The sequence below is a fragment of the Triticum urartu genome, chromosome 5A (genome assembly GCF_056163025.1).
Source record: "Triticum urartu cultivar PI428250 chromosome 5A, HENAU_Tu73, whole genome shotgun sequence".
Taxonomy (NCBI): Eukaryota; Viridiplantae; Streptophyta; class Magnoliopsida; order Poales; family Poaceae; genus Triticum; species Triticum urartu.
In genome coordinates, this window is record NC_141877.1 from 470,183,045 (window position 1) to 470,198,583 (window position 15,539).

A 15,539-nucleotide genomic window follows, 5' to 3' on the forward strand; every position below is an offset into this window, starting at 1 on the left:
GCTGTAGCTGGTGCAGAAGTGGTGGCTCTGGTGTCAGCAACTGGCACTGCATGTGATCTCTGAGCTCGTGGCACTCTGGCAAAGGCATCAGTTGTAGTCCTGCCTCTCCTCTCCTGCATGTCATCCTGGAGCTGCTCCACTGCAGTCTGAATCTCTGTCACCTTGACATCCAAGTCATAGAACTTTTGTTCCATGATTCTCTCTAGGCTTGCCTGGTTCTGAGTTAGGGTGGCTAGTCCTTTCTCAATCCGCAGGGTGGATGCAATTAGGTAACCAAGCTGCTCTTGTTTGGTTTTCAAGAAATACTCAGATGCCTCCTCTTGAGTTGGCATCTTGGCAGCTTTCTCCTTCCTCGCCTTCTCCTTCTTTGCTTGTGCTTGTGCAGATGATGGTTCATTCTCAGTCATGACAACTTGATTGTCCTCAAAATCTGGACGGATGGCCAGGTGTTCCTTGTCCAATAAGTATATGCCCATGCCCATCTTGGAGTTAATGAGCTCCTGAATTTGAGGGGCATATCCACAGCTCCTCTTCTGATCTGCTGCAGTCCTTTTGATGGTCTCTACCATGAGGCTCATGACTTCGAATTTCTGAGGCACATCAAATACATGTAGCAAGTTGATCGCATGGCCTCTGATCATCTTGTGATCACCTGACTTGGGCAAGAGAGTGTGCCTCAAAATCCAATTAATAGTTGGCAGCCCTGACAGAAGATAATGCACTGAGCCAAACTTGAAAGTATCAAGTGCTTCATTTGGAATCTCCTTGTACATGTTGGACATAGAGTTGTGGTCCATCTTCTTCTTGGCATAGATATCCAAGTCATCTGCTTGCTCCTCTGGGGCATTAATGAGCTGTGCCCACTCAGCAACTGTAGATTGGTACCTCGTACCTTCAGACATCCAAGTTATCCTACCATCTGGATAAAAATGTGCTGTGGAGTAAAATTGCATGATAAGCTCCTCGTTCCACTTTGTGAGCTTCTGCCCAACAAAGTCTGCAACTCCACAAGCACTAAATCTGTCATACACTCCAGGGTAGTGTTCCTCATTTTCCTTCATGTACTCCCAATCAACCCATCTCATATCACAAACAATTGGCTTCTTGTCTAGCAGCACTGTCTCATAAAAATCTTGCTGCTCCTTGGTGTGAAATCTGTAGTCAACAGCAGTCCTCCTCCTTGAAGCATACGGGTCTGCTTCTCTCCACTTCCGGAGCCCTGAGTCTCTCCTGAGCTTCATGTCCTCAGCCACAGGATGAGCATCGTTGTGGTCTGGGATCTTGGGCTTGAGTTTTCTGAGCACTTGACCTTCTTCTTCTTCAGCAATGTCAGGCACTGGGGCCTTGTTCTTTTCAGTTGCAGGTATGCTTCTTGTATTCCTCTTTGGTGCAGACTTGGGCTTGGAGGCAGCTTTGGGTGCTTCTTTGGGCTTAGATGTGGCAGCCCCTGTCCTGATAGCATCACCCATAAGCTTAGGTGCCTTAGGTGCTGGTGCAGCAACCTCTTCTTCCTCTTCCTCTTCCATGATGGAAGCCTTTCCAAGCACTCTGGCTACGGTCTTCTTCACCCTTTCCTTCCTTTTCTTGCCTTTAGTAGCAACTGGCTCTATGGGAGTGGGTTTCTCAGTTGAAGCTCTGGCCTTTGACATAGGCTGCCTGCCTGCTGGCCTTTTGATTTTCATACCTGGCTTTATGCCTTGAGCTGGCTCAACTCTCTTTGATGTGGCTTCCTCTTCTGCCACATAATCTTCATCCTCAGAATCTGAAGTTCTCTTCTTCCTCTGTCTGGTGGCAGCTTTTGGCAAATTGCTAGGAGTACTTCTGCTGCCATCATCTAAAGAACTTGAGGGACTAGTGCCCTCACTCATCTGCACTTGCTGTTTTGACACATTCTGGCTATCACTCTGGTCTGACATGATGAACAAGCTGACTGCTGACCCTGTGAATAGTTTATAGATGAGGTAGAATAGATGAGCATCACAAAATGCAGAGATTTTTGCAAAAGAATGACCCAAAAACTTAGTTTTAGTTTCCCACAGAAATCATCTCGGATCTACCGATTTTTAAACTCGGTGATACCGAAGCAGTTTTGGCACCTAAACTAGTGAACTCGGTTGGACCGAGTCACAGTTCGGTGGCACCGAGACTGCTAGGGTTTCACAGAGTTCCAAAATCGGTCACACCGATAAGTAATTCTTGGTCAGACCGAGTCTCACTTGTGCAATGGCATAAGCCAAATCGGTGGGACCGAGTTTTTCAACTCGGTGGGTCCGTGATGGTTTCGGCGGAAACCTAACCCTAAAATTTTCGAATCAAACCTAATCTACGAGCGCATTGACTGGATAGGAGTGTTTCAATCGTGGCAAGAATCATGATGATCACAATGTGCTAAGAATCGGATTGGAGAATAGCACAAAGATCGAGTCCATACCCTAGTTCGGCGGAGACTCGCTACGGCGGCAACGGCGGGGTAGAATTCCGTTGACGGCGATGGAGACCAGCGAATGGAGGCGGCTGGCGGCGAGGAGACGATCCGGAGACCAAGTTGGCAGAGCAGGCTATCGCGCGGGCGAAGGGGTTCGGAGAAATTTCCAAATTTTTACCTGTGACTATATATAGCCCGACCCTGTCGGTGTGACCGAGTGGAACAACTCGGTGGCACCGAGATTCATAACTGCAAGCAGTTACTGAAACTCGGTGTGACTGAAAGGTTCAAATCGTTTGCACCAAGATCGAAAACCTAGATCAACTTAATGATCTTGGTAGGACCGAAAGTGGGGTATCGGTCAGACCGAGAATCATAAAGAGGTTTTGGAAGTTTAAGTCTATGACGAATCGGGGACTCCGAGCGCTCCTCACACAGAGTGGTTCGAATCTGACTTGATCAAATTTTGTGATGTAGCATGAATAGAGTTTGAGACGAGAAAAACATAGATAGCTAGAGGAGGTTCTTAGGCATTCTTGTCCATCCACTTGGCAAAAGGAAATAAAACCGAACAATCAAAGCAACAAGTGGATGTCCTCGAATGAGTAAAATATGCAACCAGCATGCTCACACAATAAGATGGCAAATGAAATATGTGACAAGGCATGCACAACCAATTCTAGCATCTACCAAGCAATTTGCGATGACAAGGTCATCTATATATGAGTATATTGACTTAGGAGTCAAGTGAGAACACTTGATCATAGGTCATACTCATCGTTTAAGCTCAAGTGGGGTTACCACTTTTACATAAAGCATTGTTGTGTTCACATCTTTAGAGTTGCTTTAGCTCAAGTCTTAGAGTAAAGCTCCCCCTAGATGTGATATCCCCCCTTAGAGGGATGAACTAACCTCGGGTTTTGTCGATGATGAATTCATGTAGATGTTGAAGATGTGGATGCTCAATGTTGATGTAGATCACTTGGAGCTATCCATTTGAGTGAATTGCACTTTCAATACCTACATGGGTTAGTCCCACAAGGAACAAACAAGGATATCCATAGACATAGAGTGATGCACACACAAGATGATGTCCATGAAAACTTTTAGGTTACCTTGTCCCTTGTCTTACCAACAAGAGGGTTTGTGACTCCTTGAACTAGTGTAAGATGTGGAAGTTGATTGCACTTGTTCTTGCCAAAATGATAAGAGTGAAGTATGTTGGCGGAGTCACCCTCAAGAACTCTCTAGTTCTTCTTCTTTTGGATCCACACCATCTTGATGGGAATCCTTGGAGTTGTAGTCGTACTTGATGAAGTGGAACTTGAAGTAGTCTTGGGAATCCACTTGACTAAGGTCTTAGGAGCTTCTTCAAATGCATCAATTTCCTCTTGAAGCTTGTCCTTGCCTTTTTGCTTGTAGTCTTGTGGTGGAAGATCATCTTGAGCTTGTGTCCCCTTGAAAGAAGTATTATACTTCTCTTGTTGAGGAACAAACTTTGTCTTGGGGTATTGATCTTCTTCCCACTCAACTCCATTGGCATTGAACTTTCGTTCAAAATCAACACCTTGATTCTTCCGGTGCATTCCTTGCTTGCGCACAATTTCCTCGAATTGCTTACTCCCGGCAAGGCTTTTGTACACTCCTTTCTCTATAATTCCCTTCAATAAGCTATTTTCTTGCTCAAGTGTAACTTGGCTAAGAGAATCATTAGTGGAATCAAGAGAACTACTAGAAGCAACAATATTGGATTTAGCATGATCATTGTTACTGCTAGAGGAAGAATCTTTCTTGTTCTTGTTACTAGACTTGACTTGAGGCATGTAAGTGGATAAGAGTAAACGCTTGGCAATGTAAGAAGAACTTTTCTTGCGGAGATCATCATTGATTGCTTTTAAGAACTCATGCTCTTGCTCAAGATTGAGCTTTTCAAAGCGTAATTTCTCATGAGCTCTTAAAAGTTCTCGATGATCTTCGAAGATAGTTTCATGAGCTAACTTAAGAGTGTTTAGTTCTTTGGTTAGAGCCTCAATCTTCTCCTTATCATTGTCATTCGTTTTATCTTGATTAGCATGATTAATTGACGTTTCATCATAGTATTCATCACTAGAGTTGTCAACAAGAAAATCATCGCCTAACAAGTCATCTTCATCACTATTGAAATCAACATACTCGGGGTGTGTTACCTTAGGACCTTTGGTCATGAAGCATCTTCCAATTCCTTCATTTGGTGAGTCAAATATGTCGTAGGAGTTGGTTGACACAAGTGCTAGACCGTCAACACCTTCATCTTGAGTATCTTCGGAGTCGAAGTGATAACTTCTCTCGGAGTGGCTGTCGGAGTCGGAGCCGGATACCCATTCACCAACATGAGCTTGATGTCTTCGTTTTGTGTAGCTCCTTGATGATTTTCCTTCCTTTCCGAATCCTTGCTTCTCCGTGAGTATCTTCGTTCATAACGATTATCTCTACTCCTTCTCTCTCTTGGTGGTGATTCTTTGCTTCTTCTTTTTGGAGAATCTTCTCTTCTCTTGTAGGGAGCCGTACACTCATTGGAATAGTGTCCGGGTCTTCCACAACTGTAGCAGTTTCGCTCTCGACTAGAAGATCTTTTGTCATTGTAGGACCTTGACTTGAAGCTTCTATCTTTGCTTCTACTCTTTTAGAACTTGTTGAAGTTCTTCACCATTAAGCTCAATTCTTCATTGAAGTTTTGTTTCTCACTTGATGATGTAGGGGCTTCACATGAGGCTTTGTAGGCACCACTTGATTTGTTGTGAAGTTCCTCTTTATCCTTAAGTGACATTTCATGAGCAACAATTCTTCCAATCACCTCCGTTGGCTTGAGATCTTTGTAATTGGGCATCATTTGGATCAATGTGCACACGGTATCATATTTTCCATCCAAGGCTCTTAGAATCTTCTTGATGATGAATCTATCGGTCATCTCTTCACTTCCTAAGCCAGCAATCTCATTTGTGATGAGAGCAAGCCTAGGGTACATTTCAGCGACACCTTCACCATCCTTCATTTTGAACTTGTCAAGTTGACTTTGAAGCACATCCAACTTGGATTCCTTGACGGAGTTGGTACCTTCGTGCATATCAATCAAAGTGTCCTAAATTTCCTTTGCATTCTCAAGACGGCTGATTTTGTTGAATTCTTCGGGGCACAATCCGTTGAAGAGAATATCACAAGCTTGAGCATTGTATTGCAACATCTTCAACTCATCCGCGGTAGCTTCACGGTTTGGTTCTTTCCCATCAAAGAAGTCACCTTGCAAACCAACACACACAATAGCCCAAACGGCGGGGTTATGTCCAAGGATATGCATTTTCATTTTATGCTTCCAACTAGCAAAATTAGTACCATCAAAGTAAGGACCTCTACGGTGATAATTTCCCTCGCTAGACGCCATACTCTCCTAGGTTGTGAAACCAAGGCTATGACCACCAAAAGCTATGGAGATCAAAGCAAATGGAGACCAAAGCTCTGATACCACTTGTAGGATCGAAAGTATGTCTAGAAGGGGGGTGATTAGACTACTTGACCAAATAAAAACTTAACCTTTTCGCAATTTTAGTTCTAGGCAGATTTTAGCTATTGTAGGACAAGTCAAGCAATCATCACACAATTCAAGAAAGCATGCAAAGAGTATATTGGCAGCGGAAAGTAAAGCATGCAACTTGCAAGAATGTAAAGGGAAGGGTTTGGAGAATTCAAACGCAATTGGAGACACGTATGTTTTTCCCGTGGTTCGGATAGGTGGTGCTATCCTACATCCACGTTGATGGAGACTTCAACCCACAAAGGGTAACGGTTGCGCGAGTCCACGGAGGGCTCCACCCACGAAGGGTAACGGTTGCGCGAGTCCACGAAGGGTCCACGAAGAAGCAACCACCCACAAAGGGTCCACGAAGAAGCAACCTTGTCTATCCCACCATGGCCATCGCCCACAAAGTACTTGCCTCACTATCGGTAGATCTTCATGAAGTAGGCGATCTCCTTGCCCTTACAAACTCCTTGGTTCAACTCCACAATCTTGTCGGAGGCTCCCAAGTGACACCTAGCCAATCTAGGAGACACCACTCTCCAAGAAGTAACAAATGGTGTGTAGGTAATGAACTCCTTGCTCTTGTGCTTCAAATGATAGTCTCCCCAACACTCAACTCTCTCTCATAGGATTTGGATCTTGTGGAAAGAAGATTTGAGTGGAAAGCAACTTGGGGAAGGCTAGACATCAAGATTCATATGGCAGGAATGGAATATCTTGGTCTCAACACATGAGTAGGTGGTTCTCTCTCAGAACATATGAGTTGGAATTGTGTATGTGTTCTGATGGCTCTCTCCACGAATGAAGAGGAGGTGGAGGGGTATATATAGCCTCCACACAAAATCCAACCGTTACACACAGTTTTCCAATCTCGGTGGGACCGAATCAACAAACTCGGTCGGACCGAAAAGGTAAACCTAGTGACCGTTAGAGATTTTTGGTGGGACTGACATGCAACTCGGTAGGACCGATATGGTTAGGGTTTGGGCATAACGTAATCTCGGTGAGACCGATTACACAAACTCGGTGGGACCGATTTTGGTAATAGGCTAACCAGAGAGTTGGTCAGGCAAACTCGGTGGGACCGATTTGCTCTTTCGGTGAGACCGAAAAGTTACAAAAAGGAAACACTGAATTTACATTGCAATCTCGGTGGGACCGATCCGCTCTTTCGGTGAGACCGAAAAGTTATGAAAGGGAAACAGAGAGTTTGCAATCCCATCTCGGTGAGACCGAGATCCCTATCGGTAGAACCGAATTGCTAGGGTTTGGCAGTGGCTTATGACAAGTGAAACTCGGTGGCGCCGGATAGAAAGAATCGGTAGGACCGAGTTTGTCTTAGGGTTTAGGTCATATGTGGATATGGGAAAGTAGTTGAGGGTTTTGGAGCATATCACTAAGCACATGAAGCAAGAGGCTCATTAAGCAACACCTCATCCCTCCTTGATAGTATTGGCTTTTCCTAAAGACTCAATGTGATCTTGGATCACTAAAATATAAAATGAAGAGTCTTGAGCTTTTGAGCTTGAGCCAATCCTTTGTCCTTAGCATTTTGAGGGTTCCACTTTCACATCCATGCCATGCCAATCATTGAGCTTTCCTGAAATAATCATCTTGGAATAGCATTAGCTCAATGAGCTATATGTTGTTATGAATTACCAAAACCACCTAGGGATAGTTGCATTTTCAGAGATAAGTGGCCGTGTGAAGTGCTTCAGCCCAAAAAGGAGGTGTAAGGTTGGCTTGGACAAGAAGGGTACGTATGATGTCGTTAGTGGTGCGAAGAAGGCGTTCTGCCTTGCCATTTTGGGTGATGTATGAGGACAAGAGAAGCGGTAGGCAATGCCATTCGCGGAGAAGAAAGCACGGAGAGTGGAGTTGATGAACTCACCGCCGTTGTCGCATTGTAATGCCTTGATGATCACGTTGTATTGAGTGCGAACAAATGAAAATAAACGTTGTAGAGTGAGTGAGGTATCCGACTTGTGGCGAAGTGGAAAGGACCAGGAGAAGTGAGTATAATCATCAAGAACAATTAAGTAATATTTATAACCAGAAAAGCTTACAACCGGGCTTGTCCATAAATCACAGTGAACTAACTCAAAGGGTGCATAGGTGCGACTAAGGGATGAAGAAAAGGAAAGGTGCGGCTGTCTACCTAATTGGCAAGCACTACATGGGATATGCGCAAGCTTATTACATGATGGAAGAAAATCATGGGCTGCTAAAGAGGAGGTGACTTGAGGGCTTGGGTGGCCGAGGAGCCGGTGCCAAACGTCGGTGGTGGAGGTGGTGGTGGAGAGAGCAGCGCGCCATGGCTTGTTATTGCCGGAGAATGGGTAGAGATCACCGGAGCTAGCGGAGATCATGATGACCCTCCTAGTTCGAAGATCCTTCACAACAAAGCCATAGGGGGAAAATTCAATAGAGCACAAGTTATCTTTGGTGAATTGGCGAACTGAAATAAGACTAGTTACGACGTGAGGAGAAAAGAGAACGTCCCGAAGATGAAAATTGTGAGGGGGAAGGGTAACGGAGCCGGTGGCTTGAATGGGAAGATGAGTACCATTGCCAACAACAATGCTAGTGAAACGAGACTATAAAGAAGGATTCGAGAGGTTGAGATTACCAGGGTTGCCGGTGACGTGGGAGGAGGCGCCGCTGTCGAGGTACCACTCGTGTGGAGCGGAGGCACTGTGGGGAACGCCGTGTGCGTTGTACGCGGCCTGGAGCATGGCCAGGTGATCCTAGGAAGGTGGCTGGGTTGGCGTCGTGGGTGGGTAGCTGGAGATCTGCATCGGGTAGGCCTGGGCATGCAACCCGGGCCGCGGGCCGAGCACGCCGGCGGCGTTCGGAGGGACCCAGCCAGGGCATGGGTTCGGGATGGCCATCCCGTAGGGCGCAAAGAACCCCATGTAGGGGTTGTACGCCATGGGTGCAGGAGCGCCGTGACCACCTGGATCGCCGCGGCCACGGCCGCGGCCACGACCACGACCACAGCCACCGCGGTCACCACCATCACGGGTGCCGGAGGCACGGCCAGCCGGGGAGCTGGGACCCCGATCAGTGGCGCGATCGGCACGGTCACCGGAGCGAGGAGCGGGGCCGCCTGACCCGGAGGGGCCGCCGCCCCCAGTGACGGCGAGGATGGTGGCCGGCTCGTCGGCCACGCGCTGGGCGAGGTTCTCCTCGGCGAGCTTCAGGCAAGAGAAGACTGTCTCGAACGGTGGTAGAGGAACCGTGTCTCCGAGCACGACGCGGATGGTGTCGAGGCGTTTGTCAATGCCGTGAAGAAACTGAGTGGTGAGATTCACTTCAGTGACGGCATGCTCGATGTCGGCCAGCCCGGCGGTGAGGAGCTTCATGCGACGACCGTACTCGGCGACGGAGAGATCCCCCTGTTTGAGGTTGCGGTATTGGCGGTTCAGCATCATATACCGCGCCACACGATTCACCAGGAAATAATCGCGGATGCGGTGCCAGAGATCGTAGGTGGTGGTAGCGCCGACGACGTGGTCGACGAGGTTATTGGCGAGAGTGGAGTATATCCAGATCACAAGATGGGCGTCGAGCTCGCGCTGGAAAACGGTGGCATTGGCCGGGATGGGCTGCTCGATGATCTGAGCGACGCCATAGCGGATGAGAACAAGGAGGAAGAAGGACTTCCATTTGTGGTAGTTGTGCTCGTCTGGGTTAAGGAGAAATTTGATATGGTTCTGGATGCTGTCGCGGAAGATGGGATGGTTGGACGGGGCGGCGGCAAAGGAGGGCGGCGGCGCCGTGGAGGGGGAAAAGAGAGGGGCAAACTGTGATCCGAGCGAGGGGGAGGATCCGCTGTGGGTGGAGGGGATGGTGCCAAAGATGAGAGGAGGGGATGTGCCGGCGGTGGTGCCGGCGCTGGTGGAAGAGCTGGAGAGAGCTGCCGGCGAGGTGGCTGAGCTAGTGGCCGGAGAGGTGGCGGAGGAGGTGGAGTTCTCAGCCATGGAGAAGGCACCTGGAGTCTGATACCAAGTAGGACGATCAATTGTGTCTGTCATTCAATCATCACGCATTGTACAACATATATAGCGCTAGAGTAGTTACAGGAGAGCTCGAAGGATGTGGCACGCAGGCCTGGGCGAGATCTATGATCCTATATACTAGGAATACAAGTACATACAGTTACACAGGTACAATACACGTTAACAGCCAGAGCAAGATGTAAGAGCTGTCAAACAGAGGTTATGTGCGAAACCAATAAGGGGATATTAGTTTTGCGCAATCATTTCAAAAGCAAAGGTTGTCACGAGAAACGTGGAGCAAGTGACCCTTCTTCAAGGTACCTAAATTGTTTAATGCCTTGTACCGACACATTTTATTAGTCCCTTCTTTTGTGCATCAGCTTAAGAGCGTGTTAAGGTTGTCACTGCCGATCCATGATCTATTTCTTATTTCAGCACCACTGATGCTACTACAGTTCCTATGCCTATTGCAACTGGCAATTCGTTCAGCAGAGAAAGGATGAGAACCGGTCAGGAGTCAACACACATCACCGCAGCTAACCCAAACGGGTGGAACAAGGACGAATTTTCCGAAAGGATACAAGACATTACTTGTCAGCTGCAAGATGGATGAGAGGCTATCACAAGGCTTCTCAACATACTTGGGTCCGGTGGTGCAATTTCAAATGCCTGTCAGAGTACAATCTCAGATCCATGCCTAAGAACATCAAGTCTTGTTCAAGGGAAAGTGTATGGGAGAGATGAAGAGAAGAGATCCATCAAATCACTGATAAAAGAACACAAAGCAACTGTCGGCTTAACTGTTCTGCCTATTGTAGGCATCGGAGGAGTTGGGAAGACAGCTCTTGCTCAGTTTGTATACAATGATCCAGCTGTGGAAAGCCAATTTGATCACAAGATATGGATTTGGGCGTCTAATAAATTTGATGAAATGAGACTCACAAGAGAGATGTTAGATCACGTCTCCCAAGAAACACATGATGGCATATGCAGCTTTTCCAAGCTTCAGGAGGTCTTGAAGGATCATATTAAATCAAAGAGGGTTCTACTTATTTTAGATGATCTCTGGGAAGGCATGGATGATGGCCGATGGAACAAATTGTTAGCTCCGTTCAGTTCTGATGGTGCAACTGGCAATATGATAATTCTGACAACAAGAAAACCGTTTGTTGCCTAAAAGAGAGGTACAACTAGACCAATTAACTTAGATGGTTTGAAAAATGCTGATTTCTGGCCAATGTTCAAAGCATGTGCATTTGGTGATGAGAATTACAAAGAGCAAGCAAGTCTAGGTGACTTAGGACAAAAAATAGCACAAAGTTTGAAAGGAAACCCATTAGCAACACAAACTGTTGGGGCACTATTAAGACATCATCTTACTGTGGATCATTGGAATAACATTCTGAAGACTGAAGATTAGAAATCCCTACAACACACTGGTGGTATTATGTCTGCCTTGAAGCTTTCCTATGATGAATTGCCCTACCCTGTAGGGCAATGCTTCTCATATTGTTCTATATTCCCCTACGGTTATGGATTTCTTGCTGAGGAGCTAGTTCGTCTTTGGATTTCACATGGATTTGTGAAGCGTGATCATTCAAGTAAGAGTTTGGAGGAGATGGGACGGTACTATCTTACTGACTTGGTGGGCCTGTTTGAGCAGGTTGAACTTGAATGTCAAACTTTCTATGTTGTTTGCGGCCTGATACATGATTTTGCAAGGCTAGTTTCAAGAACAGAGTGTGCAGCTTTGGATGGTTTGCAGTGCAATGAAATTTTGCCAACTATACACCATTTGTCCATGATAACCAATTTTGTATATCAGAGGGATGGTCAGACTGGGAATATACCTCGTAATGAGAGGTTTGAATTTTCATTGCAAAGTATAGTCGCATCAGTGAGAAAACTGAGAACATTGGTGTTAATTGGAGAATATGACTCTTTTTTCTTCAAAGCATTCCAAGATGTCTTTGAAGAAGCAAATAATCTGCGTCTGCTACAAATGTCTGCAACATCTCTTGATTTTAATTCCTTTCTGTGTAGCTTGGCAAATCCTACACATCTTCGATATCTAAAAATTCACTATGGTCATACTGAGCAGAAGGCTTTGCCTCGTGTTTTGAGCAGTTCTTCCATCTTCAAGTATTGGATGTGGCTTTCTTTAATGCATTGCATACAGTTCATCTAGAGGATTGCGGAGAATGGATAATACTTCCATCTCTGGAAATGCTTTGGTTTCTTAAAAGGTTGAAGCTGAGCAACATGCAGAGAGTAAGAGAAGTATTAGTTTCGCCATTGGATGAATTGGTTTTAGATCGAATGCCAGATTTACAGATATGTTCATGTACTTCTGTGGGGGATATGAAGTCTAGTTTAAGGGTGCTGGAGATCTGGAGTTGCTCTGCACTTGAGGTGTTTGATCTGTTTCAGAAAGGTTATAACTACAAAACTGAGCTTAAGTCGCCGATGCCTAGCCTGAGGAAACTCATTGTGGTTGGTTATCCTCGTTTGCAAGTACAGACCCCTCTTCCGCCCTCAGCCACACTTTCTAAACTATTAATCACTAGTGTTTCAACAATTATGTCAATGGAGGGACTTTCCACGGAAACATTAAAGCTTTATGGATATGGACTTCCGAGTGAGATGATGGCACTCGATGACAAAATTTTGGCATTCAGTAATCTTAAGGATATAAAATACATGCAGATATTGTCTTGCAAAAGCATGACATCTATTTCATTCAAAGGTTTAAGTCAGCTCATCTCTTTAAAGAGTTTGAAAATAGAGTATTGCAGAGAACTTTTCTCTTCAGATGTTGTGCCAGAGCAGACCCATGAAGACATGATAACTGCAAATGAGGTTGCTCTCCCATCTCTTGAAAGTCTTTGTATTAGAGATTGTGGAATAACAGGGAAGTTGTTATCTCTGATGCTGCAACATTCACCAGCCCTGAAGGAATTGACTTTATATGAATGCCCGTAGTTGAAACAGCTAAAGATAGGAGAGGAAGGAAAGGTTCAATCAAACTTTATCTCAGGTTCCGAGACTTCGTCATCAGGATATGTAGATGATGCATGGCCAAACTCAGATGTTGACGGAGTCGTGCACATTCCGCTGAATCTCATAAGGATAACCATTGGTAAATGCCCTCATCTAATATTTGATGGGAATAGGGAAGATTTGGTTGGATTTACCTCCCTTGATAAAGATGCCCAAGAGAAGGGAAGATGTCTCCTCCCACAATCACTTGATCAACTTGTTTGGATTGATTATCCCCAAAAAATACTGCGACCCTGCTTTGTGCGGAATCTCACACGCCTCGGAAAATTAGAAGTAATTGAAGGAAGTTTGGAATATCTACAGATGGATTCCTGTACGGCGTTAGAAGAATTGGAAATTGAAAATTGCCATCTGCTCATCACTATAGAGGGTATACAGTCGCTTGGAACCCTTAGGTCTTTGGTATTATTTGTGAACTCAAGCATGGAATCTCTACAGCTGCATTTGTGCACGGCGTTGGAACGTTTGGAAATTCAGTACTACAGTTCGCTCGTCTCACTAAAGGGCTTGCGATCCTTCATGAACCTCAAGCATTTGAAAATACTCGGTTCCCCTGCCTTGGGTTCCCTTACCTCATTGGTGAGTAATGAGCCAACTGAGGGAATTTCAAGTCATAGCTATGAGTTATTCCCTACACTGGAAAGTCTCGAGGTCGATGATTTGTCTCCCCTTAACACGTCATTCTGCAAGGGCCTCACATGCCTCCGAATCCTAACGCTTACTTTGTCGGATGAAATGAGACTGACAGATGAGCAAGAGAGAGCGCTTCTGCTCCTTAGGTCCCTGCAAGAGCTCCATTTTAATGAGTGTGAACTTATAGATCTTCCTGCACGGCTGTGCGTCCACCCTTCCCTCAAGACGTTGAAGATCATAGATTGCAATCTCATCGCAGGACTTCCAAACAAAGGCCTCCCACCATCACTGGAAAAGCTGGAGATCTACGACTGCAGTGTCGAGTTATCAAAACAATGCAGATTGCTTGCAACAAGCAAGCTAGAGGTCGAAATTGATGGGAGCTATGTGGCCTGATCGCTCAATATCTTTGTAAGGTATACTTCTACCATATATGCCCAGTTTTTTTTGGACTAAACAACAGATCATACAATTATATGCTATTGGAGGGATTGTCCAGGCCATCCCTGTCCTGGCTCACTTGTTGCAGTACTTAGCTTAACACATTTTTCTTGTGATATCAACAGGTTTGGTTTCACTTCAGAACCTCATTCTCGTGTGGTCGCGATAACCGTGTCTTACACTCATAATCTCATTTTTTATTCTCTCAACTTGTTTGTATTTCGGAAATCGAACTGGGGATTTATGCTGTAGGAGAAGCCTAGTGTTTCTCTGTCATATCAAAAACCGAAAGCTTCACGAGGTAAATCATGTCTTTCTGCTGTTTATATATTATTCATCTCATGTTTAGAATTAAAAGAGATGATTGTTTTCAGGTCCTTGACCGGATGCAAAAGCTAGGTCCACAGATGCTGGGAGATCAGTTTGATGATGAGACCACATCACGTGGCCCCGCCAGCAGACAACAAATTTGAATTTAGGCATTTACCTTGAACCCGGCCAGCTGATTTGTCTTTCCAACAAGACGAGTTTCTCCTGCCTGAGCTGTCTTTTCTGCCGAGACGACTTTCTGTTCATCTCCATTCCATTTTCAGGCTTGTTGCACTGAATGTCGGTGACCTGCAGGGTAGTTCCTATAATTGTAAAACCTATTACGGTTAGTGCCTGGCTTAAGATGGACGACTTGAACCCTATTCATCTGAGTATCTTTTGTATCATTTGTTTGTGTTGTAGTTTTGTGGAGCGTGTTTTGTTCTGAGTTCACAGTCACACAAACATATATTCAGTCGTGCTTACTATTGAAGTGCTTAGGGCGTTCCTGTTTCTCCTAGAACTAGCAATTTGTTTCTCTCTTATGGGCATGAATCGCTGCGTGGGTTTTGAATTTCATGATCTCCTGGGATAGACAAGTTGAATTTTATACAGGATTATATCTATTGACAGGCAAAGAAGGACGAAAGTCAAACTAAAAGTAGTTAATGTCATGCAACACTTGCCCTGAAATGGCACAAAAGATAAACAAAATCCTCTTTCTGCTCAAAACCCTTGAGGTCAGTTGAGAGAACAGACCAGCGTCACCCCTGTACCCAGTCCTGTCCAAGATTGTGAGTACATGCCTCAACTGATACATGACAAGCTATGACATGAGCCAAAGTGATCCAAGGTTAATTACTGTCTGGAAGACAACATAAGGAAAACAGCAACAAACAGGCTATAGATAGGAACTGAATACTCAACAATCCGACAGGACATAAATATGCATAGACTCCTCGCCGACGCATATATATGAAACCCTGTTAGCTGTCACTGGATTATCAGTTCAGAAAGACTTGAAATCATCATATCACCTTCATAATGGTTCTATTTTGACTACAGTCCGGTATCTACTCTCCATATCCAGAAAGAAATTAGACTCGATCATAACTGG

The 15,539-nt window shown here is 45.3% G+C and overlaps 1 pseudogene; it reads left to right on the forward strand.

The window, feature by feature from the left end:
• The first annotated feature begins 9,959 nt into the window (after positions 1 to 9,959).
• On the forward strand, positions 9,960 to 14,068 carry LOC125546698 (putative disease resistance RPP13-like protein 1; annotated as a pseudogene).
• Positions 14,069 to 15,539: the final 1,471 nt, after the last annotated feature.